Source organism: Channa argus, chromosome 3 (genome assembly GCF_033026475.1).
Source record: "Channa argus isolate prfri chromosome 3, Channa argus male v1.0, whole genome shotgun sequence".
Lineage (NCBI taxonomy): Eukaryota > Metazoa > Chordata > Actinopteri > Anabantiformes > Channidae > Channa > Channa argus.
The window spans coordinates 23941482-23952910 of record NC_090199.1 but is presented as its reverse complement, the minus strand read 5'-3'; positions in this window follow the sequence as shown (position 1 = coordinate 23952910).

Below are 11429 nucleotides of genomic sequence, written 5' to 3'. Positions count from 1 at the left end.
ATTAATAGAATCGCAGTTCCCATGGTGGGATAGTTACCAAGACGATTGAGCATCACTTTATATAGTCATCCTGAGAATTAGCTGCTGCTAGAATAATCTATAATCTTTGTATGGTGAAGAAAGGAGCAGAAAGGATGAAAAGGTTGCATGAACACAGAAATGAAAGTAAAAAGGGGACTGACAGTGACAGAAATAACAGAAACAGTGGAGTAATGGTAAGAAAATGGCACGGATTCAAAGGGGGATTGTGAAGAGGGTGGAGGGGACACGGGAGGAAAAAATGTATAAGTTAAGGCAGAGAAAATGATGTAAAAATGGAGAAAATAGACACAAAAATGTCTAAAGGTTTTGGTGGTGTTAGAGGAACGAGTACACTGCTTACTTAGCCCTCTGCCGTGCGACTGTCTGACCCCAAATTCTTTTATACATCTGAGATCAAAGCACCAAAAAGCTTGTGAAAAACCCAGGGGAAGGGATTATATACAACCACAGAAATTCTAGTGCTTTCTAAGTGGATGAGGACTGAAGCTGGTCAGAACCATTATGATTATTATTAACATATACACAGTTATGTGAGAAGCACTTACATATAATTTGGTTATTAAGTCAGCAACCCAAACATTGTTAAAAACTTTGGAAGAGGTTTTGAGAGTAACATCCATTGGTTTTGCACTTTTACAGTAATCCACCAACCGGGATGCTTTTTCACAACATTTCATGTTGTACGTGTATGTCTACATACCGAGGGAATTTGGTACAAGTGGTTTACATAAGGCAAAGAATGAAGATTTAAACACAAAGACGACAAAAAAAAATGATAGCAACATATATATATATATATATATATATATATATATATATATATATATATATATATATATATATATATATATATATATATATATATATATATGTGTGTGTGTGTGTGTGTATATGTATATGTATATGTGTGTATATATGTATATGTATATGTATATATGTGTATATATGTATATGTATATATATATATATATGTATATATGTGTATATATGTATGTATATATATGTATATATATATATATGTATATATATATGTATATGTATATATGTATATATATAAACAATGACTCGAGTGTGTGTTTCAGTTTGTGTGTGTGAGAAGATGAAGGACAGGTAATGCAGGGAAAGTTTCACATTTGCCTAGATTTGCTGTTGTGGATCAATACCTGTCAGTGTCCTCCTCCTAACTGTGCCAAAGGATGGGTAATGGGCCAGACGTGTGTGTGTGTTGGAAGTTTATGTCCAAGCTGTTACTGTTCAACCTTGTCTTAGCTAGCTAAGTGCCATTCTTCCTACTAACAAGAAGAACATTTCTTTAGTGGGAACAAGTTTGAGTGAGGTCCTTGTCCATTTTTTTCAGAGCAGCATTTCACAGTTGGACCTGTGAAAAGACTTGTAGGAATGTGGTTATCCACAAGGAATTTATTTGTCTTAGAGAGAGTAGTTTTGCAGAACCATTTTTGTATTAAGTTTTGAGTCTTGAGATACAATTTCTTCCTCCAAAGTCTCCTGTCTTGCTCCTGTCTTCACCTACGTGTCAAAGAAATATGGCTGATAATACAATCGCAAAGTCAATATTTGATATGGTGCTTGTTAAGGCCAATACATGATTAACACTGAAGCCCAAGTGCCTTTCAGGCTCAGGTCAGGCAAGCTGTTCATCCCAGTTTGAATAGAGCCAATTCATCTTAGTACTTTGAATTGCTCTTTGTCTGATCCTTCACCTGGGACTTCTTTGCCTTGGGAGACCCTACCATGAGCTTTTTTCCCTGACAGCACAGCTCCAAGGACCATGGGGACAGTCAAACCCCTTCATCATGTTAAGGTTTCAATTCATGGAAGGGGATGTGCTTTGTGTTTACAAAGCAAACCATTTCCAAGAATTTTCTTTCACCCCTTTATTAAATTTAAGGTAAAATTTCATCACTTGTCCAGATAAATGACAAAAATGATGTTTTTCTTTATTAAATTATGACCAGAAGAACTATGGAGTCATTCCTAACAGTAGCAATCTTACTTCAGGTCTGTACTCATGAATATTGATGAAAATGCTTACATAGAAAATACAAATTACATCACAGACCGCTGAATCCCCAAATTGAAATATATGCACTCACTTCTAACTTAATCTTATATATGAATACATTTTATGCTCTGCCCCAAGTGCCATTTAGTTTTGACTTTGGGAACTTGCCTGGGATAAGTATTAACTTATCAAACTGTTTTCTTCCAGGTAATGATCTTTTATTTCCACAGTATTTTTATCAATTAAGAAGTAAAATTACAAGTAAAATCAAGTTGTTGTTTTTTTTTAAAGTTTTACTTCACCTGAAAGCTATACAGTTGCATCCTGAAAATATGACGAATATTTAACAATACATGCTGTGGAACATTATCATCAATATCAATAGTTACAAACTATTTATATTTCCCCTTATATTTAATTTGTGAACCCAAACACAATAATAATATTTTTACTTCATAAGTGCATTGATAGTGATGATGATTGATTACATATCAAAACATCAAATGCTTTCAGCTTGTTCCTTCAGGGATCACCACAGTGGAACATGTTCTTGCACCTTGATTTTGGCATGTTTTTTTTTTTACACCTGATGCCCTTCCTGCCACAACCCAGCCATTTAATCCGGGCTCTGGAACGGCACCAGGGGGGCCACGCCTGGTGGAATGGGTTTCGAACCCGCGGCCTTCTGCATCCCAACCCAAAGCTCCGCCAGGCCCCGCCGTATATGTACATTCACTGATCACTCATGAGTTCGACAACATTAATAATTTGCTGTTGGTTTCATACTACATAGATCTTCATGCTAATATAACTAACAACCACCACTGCTTTTTATTTTTATGTTTTTTTTATTTTTTTACAGATCAATGGCAGTGTAATACTACTAAATACTTTAAATAAGCATACTTGTACGTACAAGCATGTTACTCTGACGTTGGCATAATACATCTCTTCTTTTTCCTCATATTCTGTGATATGCCGTCATAAAATTTCAGGCGGATTCTGTCTAGTACAGTACCTTATTATTACTGTTTACCTCTCCAACAATCAAAGACCAGACCCTGGACTGTGCCCACCTTCTCCTGTTGGCCCTCACATCACATCCCCTTTTTTAGGGACTGTTTGTGTATGAGATTCATTATGAGTTAGTTTCAGCCTGTGGTGTAGTTTATCTAGTGCTCATTAGTTTCTTAAACTATCTGCCTGTTTTGTTCCCCTAGTCTGCCTCATGTTCAATCCTCTTAGCTTACTAGGTCACCCGTACTCTATCTTTCTGCCTGCCTTTATCTTTAGTCTTTGCTTAGTCCGTTATTGTATGTTAGCCTCCTAGTCCACTTCACTCAGGTGTATGCTCAGTCTCTAGTTCATTCTGCCCAGTTCACGTTTGGATTTTTTCATTTCTGTTTCTGTTGAAAATCTCAATAAATTCTTTCTTCACTCTCCTTTTGTTTTCCTTACTACTAGGCCCATACATATAAAATGGAATTGTGACACCAACACATCTTACTACATTTTTTTTGTCCTTTATTTCTAATTTCTTATATTGCTGCCATTGTAATACTAATGCTAATGTTGTTTTCTTTAACCATGCATCTGCTTAAAATCTAATGTAGTTGCTCATATGATGAGAATGTCAGAAATCTTGAATGTCAGAAAATGCTCACTAAATATCAGCTCCGCAGAGAGCCTGAAATGTCTTAGACCTGGTCCTGTCTGCACTAACTCATACTTGCTGTCTCCAGCTGAGTCACTCTGTTTTGAACTGCATGTCTTGGTGAACATTTGGTAAATTCTACAAAGAACTTTGTGGCTCTTTTTCTGAAGGAAAAGCAAAGGCTTATTTTTGTATTGAACAAGTCTTAAAACAAATTGAAGATATTTACTTATCAATGTGTCACATCATTTTAAATACTGCATCAGACTGAAACAGGTGTAGAGTAACTTCCGAATTTCTATATTAATGTCAACATTTAATTGAGGCTTGATATCATCATATCATATTAAGGTTTAAGGCACAGTGGCCCTGGATGGCAGGGTACACCTTGGACATGTCTGTCTCAGGGCTGACACATGTACTGATCATGGTCATGATTCTCTACTGGACATTGCGCCATGGGCTAACTAACACTTCCAGAAATCAGTGTCTGTGAACACCGTTCACTGTACAATCCACAAATGTTAAGTTAAAGCTGTCATATGCAATGAAGAAGCCATGGAAGGCCTTGCATATTTCAGCAAGACAATGACTAACTACGTGTTCCATCCATCACAACAGCATGGCTTCACATGAGAAGAGTCTGGGTGCTGAACTGTCCTGCCTGCAGTCCAGACCTTTCACTAATGAAAAAAACATTTGGCGCAAAATAAAACTAAAAATATGGCAGTAAAGGCCCAGGACTGTTGATCAGCTAGAATCCTATTACAAAAGAATGGGACAATTTTAGGTTCAGCTCATCTTCCCTCATAAAAAGACAGATGTGACCTACTTCCAAAGATGTCCAGATGCTTTGGAGATAATCATGTCAACTGCTGGCTCCTGACAAATAACATATTAACATAGCCTGTTTACTTCAGATGTTAGTTTAGATTTCATGTCTGCCACTATGCCACTAGAAATGTCAGGTTGTAATGTTTTCATTAATTTTAGTGTACTTTAACTTAACCTTCTAAAAAAATTGCCAGAAACATCTTGGCATATATTCAGTACCTTTAGCTGTTTTAAAGCTTAACAAAAGCTATCCTAAAAGATATTACATTTGATAACCGGTGACTATACATTTGTTTCTCTTAGTCTGTGTGCTACCATCTTAGCTTCAGATTATTATTAATTATCATATATTATATATCCTATTTTGCTTGGTTCGGTTTACTGGGATGGTAGAAATTTGTCATGTGTTGCTCTGTCAGTCTTATTATCTCTTTAATTGTGACCAGCAAAGTGATTAAAAATAGAAATTACCTCTATAACTCCACTAGTACAATACATTAAAGGACACATTTATGTTTAATATTGCAAATGGTCCCTTACAAATAAAATTATTAAATTAGGGAGCATATACATGCAATCAAATAAGGTGTAAAAAGTGTTGAACTTTTTACACAAAGAAATTAGAAAGGATTGCATGCGGACTCATTTCAAACTTGAACTTCACTTTAGTTCAAATCTATGTATATTGTGTTAGAAGGAATTATAAAACACAATTAAAAATATTGACATTCAAAGTGGATTTTCTAAGATGGATTTACTTTCTTTGTGATTTGCTGGCTAATAATATCTTGCAGAAAAGGCTGTTGCCTACAATTAAATTTCTTTGCCACTTTAATGTTATCCAATTGATCCCTGGAAGAAGAAGATATTCATCCGCACACAGAAACACATTTAATTGTTTTAATGATTACCTGTATTTATGCGTGCAGTTTTTGCCTAGCTGCACTTTAAATATCCTCCTAAGATGTGCAGAAAACAAAAACATCTAATAGTTTAGACGTAATGTTTTATTTTCAGTGTTTTTGTATATTGTGTGTATATGCAATCTTAACTATAAAACATTTTCTCTTAAATCTAATTTCATGTCAAAAAAATAAATTATATACATTTTTATGTATGTTTCAATGTTTAGTAAATTTTGTTATCCCTTTTAAAACAACAAGTGAGTCTGGAGACCGAAAAGTAATTTAGAGAACATAGTTAAAAGTTTAGTGTATTTCAGACAGTACTTGAAGCAAAGGCCTGTCTTAATTTTGCAAAGTGCCTCATGTCCTGCTAAATGAGACAGCGTGGACATTGTTAACTCTGTGAAGATGTGGTTCTATAATGAAGCATAAATGAGATACAGATTATTTAGACAAAGAGGAGTGAAAGGAAAAATTACCAATAGGCAGAGAAAGAAAGAAGCAAGTGAGGTGATACACACAGAAGTAAATAGGGAGAGGGGGATGGGGAGGGTGTTCAATGAAGAGGTGCTTTGTGAAGCTGTATTGCTTAAACTGCAAAATGGGTAAATAAATTGATCCCTGCTTGTAGCCATTAAAGGATGCCCTCGCTGATTTTCAACTTGCTTCATTTGGTTCTAGTTTGGATAGTACATGTACATAAATGCCATTAAACTTCCCTTTGATTTCCCTACATCAAAATGTGTCTCCACTTTAGCTGAGAAATGCCTCCAGATGACATCACTTTCACAAACCTTCAGTTCAGATTATGTACTCTTGTTGCTCTTATTATGCAGATGGTAATCCTTGTCAACCTCCTTTTCCAGAGCTCCCCCAGATGACATCATCTGAATTCCCAATGTTGAAAAACCTCTCTTTGATGTCATATGAACGACATTTTTAACTAGAAGCAGAGAAATATTTTAATATAGGGAAATCAGAGGGAAGTTTAAAAGCATTATTGTACAGTACATTTACACCCTAAACTAAAGCCTTAGAGAGCAAGTTGAAAGTTGGTAAAGTTGCCCTTTAAAGGTTTTCAAAGACCATGAATGTAAAATATAGTTCTTGATTTTTCAACAGACTAGACTAGGGACACTCGTGGAAGAGAACCAGAATGTTTAATACATGTAGTAATATTTCAGGCAACAAAAGCAGCATTCATTGGGGTATGTGAATTTCAGTGCAAATAGCTTTGCTGACCATAATGTAATTTTGTTGACCCATACTGTGTCCTCCTTAGTTTTCTCCTTATTAATAAGGGGTCTTAATAAAATCAGCCTACATCTGCCAAAGGCAAAAGAGTTATGCTGTCGTTATCCTCTTTTTTTCAGCAACAACCAATCATTTTTGTCTTTTTTTTCAGTCCATTATAAATCGCATCCATACAATGACAAAACAGAAAGTTTCATGTCCTTGAAGCTTAGCATGATGAATGGACTTGTAGCACATCAAACACTCACAGGAGCTTATGTTCAGCAACAAATCTGAAATGAATATAGTTTTCAATAAAAGTACATGCAGGTACAGCTTTTGTGCCTAACCCTAACCAAATCTTAGCTACTGTCTTGCAGAGAATGATCAGAATGTTGTTTAAACAGTTATCGCGGAATCTTATATGTTGCATCAAACTTCAAGGTAAACATTGGCCTTTTGGGATTTGTCTTGTCTGTACCTGAGGTTATAGCCACATTTTGAGCATATTTTGCCCTTCCATTTGCTAAGCATATATTTGCATGTTTAAGTGATTGTCCACTGAGATTTTAAGTGCTCTGGCCATACACTTTATCTCTGGCTTGTCATCTGTTTGTGTACCAGTGCCAGCTGGTCACTGATAGTCTTTAAGAGCCGGAGCAGTTGTTTTAGTGGACCTTTAATTGGAAAATGACTCTCACTGCAGCGCCTACAGAGTCAATATTGGTGGTGAGTTTCTGTTCTGCTGTGATTTTATGCAGAAAGTAATCTTGCAGACTCACCCATCAGCTGTGCCGAGAAAACGCACTCATCTCACTGACCACAGCATTGCAGATGATTCATATTTTATATATTTTATATATTGTATGTCATCCATTGTATGTTCTCAGTTATGTCCTGATCAGTTCTGTTGCAGCACTGGTAACAAAACATGATAGGATAGAGACAATGAACTTACAGGCTGGCTGTGCACGTTTGCAATACTGTTTAAAAGGTGGTGACTGTGGTGGTGTTTTAAAGGTTAGTGGCCTGGTGTGTATTGCCTCAAGCTCAGTTTCTTGTATTTATACTTTAGTGTGCACCCTATTCTTAATGGTGATTTTCCTTAGCTCCCTTAGCCTTTCTTAATATCCCTATACATTATGCATCAGTGCCATTATCCTTTGTAGAAATAAGATCTTTCAGAATGAGCTATTTATATGGATAATTGTAGGTTATGGCTGCTTTACATTTTGTTTTAGAGGGACCTTGAGTAAACATATGTGGAGTGTTTGTGTTTATATTCTCCACTGGGAGCCAGCCTGGTGTAACTTTATTTTCAAAACTGGGTATGAAGAACAGCAGATACATGTACGTGCATATATAAATCGAAACAAAAAAAAAAAAAATTGGAGACAACTCCAACAATCATTTATTAATATCCATCCATCCGTCCATCCAATTTCACTATCAGGAAAAGTTGTGAAAACACCTGGTAGCTGGTACTTTCTCGATATCTCCTCCATTGAGCTTCAAAGAGAGCTGAGGCGATGCCAAATGGTGACATGAAAATGTCTGTTTGTTAACTGGGTTTGAAATGCACAGGAATAGGTTGTTTATCGAACATCCTCCTGAGTTTCTCAGATACGACATATGGAAGGACACTGTTGTTTTCATCCTCCCATGTGAACTTGATTTTTATGTCCAATGCTTCAATGTGTTTTGTGAAAGTTTGAAAGAAAGTCGTAACTGATCCAGTGACATGACACACTGTCAGACTGCCGGCAGGTCAGAGAGAAGTGTCACTATCAGATGTCCACAGTTGTTTAGTCATGTACACCAAACCACCACAAAGTATTTCCAAAACTCTCTTAATTGATTTTTTTATATAGCCATTTTTAAGATTTTATTGCTCCAATATACATCCTCCAATTTTTCTGTTTTTCTCATTTATGAGGACTTTAGCACAGTTTCCTCTGGCCTTGGTATGAAGACCTGCTGGTACTCCTGGTCCAAAGGCCAGTAGAGTAAACTAGAGTTTAGCTGGTACTATGAAGTAGAAATTCAACAAACAATCATTCACACTCACATTTACAACTGCACGCAATTTATAGTAGGGCTGCCCCCTAAAAGTCGACAATCCAATTGAATCATCTGTCTGACAGCCCATCATTAGGGTGAGATTCTTCAAGTCGAGCAGTTTTGTTTTTGTTTTTTTTGTGTGTGCATACATCTATAATAACAGTTTAAATCAGATAAATGCACAGGGATAACAATCCCTCAAATAAGGAATTATAAATAAAGTGAATCATAAATCCATGCATCCATTATCTGCTCTAGACCACTTATCCTATTAAGGATTGCATAACAGGAGTGCTGGAGCTGATCCCAGATTTCACTGGGAGAACAGCAGGGTACATGCTTGACAGGTCGCCAGTCTATCTCATGTCTGACACAGAGACACACTGAGACAGACAACCACCACCTACAGGCAATTTATAGTCACCAGTTAACCTAACTCCATGTGTTTGGGCTGTTGGAGGAAACTGAGGTGCTTGGAGAAAACCCACAGCGTGGGGAGATGCAGACTCCACACAGAAAGGCAACAGCCAGCAGATGGATTACACCAGGGACCTGGGGTGGCAGTGCTAGCCACTCCACCCCTTTGTTGCCCAAAATCATAAATAGATTCTACAGTATATTCTCCGTCAATGAAAGCTGGCACGGTTAGCAAATTAAGTAGGTTTCAATTCCTATCTTGCATCAAATGCAGTTGTCTTTTGTTGGTTTTATAGATAATTGTATTTAACTGTTAATGTGGTTGAAATCATCAATTGTCTGGTTAGCAGATAGACTATATGAAGAAAATTGAATAAACAGTGTAATGTTCACAATAAACAAATCTGATTAAATTGGTGGAATTCTGCGTCGGAGAAAGCTCTAACTTGGAGTTGCCACTTAAAACTAACCAGAATCCAGAGTACCAGCAGAACATGAAAACACCACACATAAAAGCTACAACCCTAACCCTTCATGTTACTAAATGCACTACTAAAAACCTGAATAACAGCCCAAACCATAATAACCCATCTTATGATAAGCACATAAGTGTTAAGTGTTTGTAAGTGTACTTATAGAGAGGTAGATATTACCACCAACATGCCCGGTTCATTCTTTTTGGCACCTTTCATTCTCCTTGAGTTTTGAATATCACTAATAAGCTACAGTATGTCATTTAATAGCTCAGACCCTGCAGATTTACATGGTATAAATTATTTCAAGACAGTAAAATCACAGCAAAGACCTGTTTGTATTATTAATGATGACACATCCAAACAAGCCAATCCTGTGCTTTGTTCCTGTGCTCATTTTAGGAAATGAAATTCCACGAGATGTGGTATGCGAGAATTCCCAAATGGGGAGTTACATCAGGTGTGGAGAGCTCAAAATGCACAGAACACAGTGATTTGAATGAATGTCAGCCTTGTTTTTTTTCACAAAATAAGTTTTATGGGTGATTTATCAAGTTTTGTGGAATAGTTTTGTGGCATTTGTATTTTACTATTCTAAACACTAAAAATATGACTTGGTTAATAAATGCTGATTTTGGATCCTCAAATTGACCATCTTGGTAATTCATCTTTGTTCTTATCTCTGACACCATGATTTGATTTCAGGGTTAAGAACAATGACTCCATACAGGTCATTTATATGCATCACATCACAAGCATGGGGCATTTGTTTTAATGGCTTAGACTGTTATGGGTGTGGTGTGTTTGAAGAGCAGTTTGAGTTTTAAAAGAATTGTTTGTGTGTGTGTGTTTGTGTGTGAGTGTGTGTGTGTGGGAGTGTGCATGTGTGCGTGGGTGTGTCTACATCTGTCTAAGCAGGTTAATTGTTTTGTAATTAGCCTAGATAACAGGGATTCACTTCAGCGGATTTTAATTAGTGGTTTCTCATTTCCTCTTTCTCTGTTCTTTTCATCATCCAACATGTGCACACATAGTAATTTTTGCCAAAAACATGCAAAGATCTATTAGATCAGCTCTATTATATGGCTTAAATCACGTATGTCTATTTGTAAACACATGTTTTTGTTTGTGTGTTGTGTGGTGGGTTTTTACAAATATTATTTCATGCATGTGCTTGTTGTGAATTCATGAGTGTAATTTTATGAGGACAAATTCATTAAACTCTAAGAAACAATGAGATCGGGCTGAACGACAGGCCTTGGATTTAATTAACCCCTGTGTAAGCCAAACCAGTGTCCAGTGAAGCAGAGTGATACAGACCTAATGGAACTAATGACTGTTTTTGTGAAGTTACTTGAAGCAGAAACATCACTTTTGTTGTTATTTTGAAACCAGGGGAGAAATATGGACAGATCTGGAGAAAAAGACACACAGAAATTAGAGCAATAAAACCTGTGGTAATATTAAAAATGAGTCCTTGTTGCTGTGGGGTTTGTAGTTTAGCCATACACAGTATGTCTTTGTTGCATACAATATTATATGCCGTAACTTGCATTAAATATTTTGGTTTGACTGAGAAGTATTATCTTTGGCAACGTCCAAACACTGTACAACAGCATAAAAGCCTTATCAAATTTGTGAAATATGGTGGTGGCAGTATCATGAATTGGGTCTGCTTTGCTGCCTCAGGATGGTTTGCCTCATTGAAAAAGCAGTTCATTAGTGAACTGAAGCTCACCAGATCAGGGTCTACCAAAGAATGGTCAAAGACCTGAAACAGACAGTTC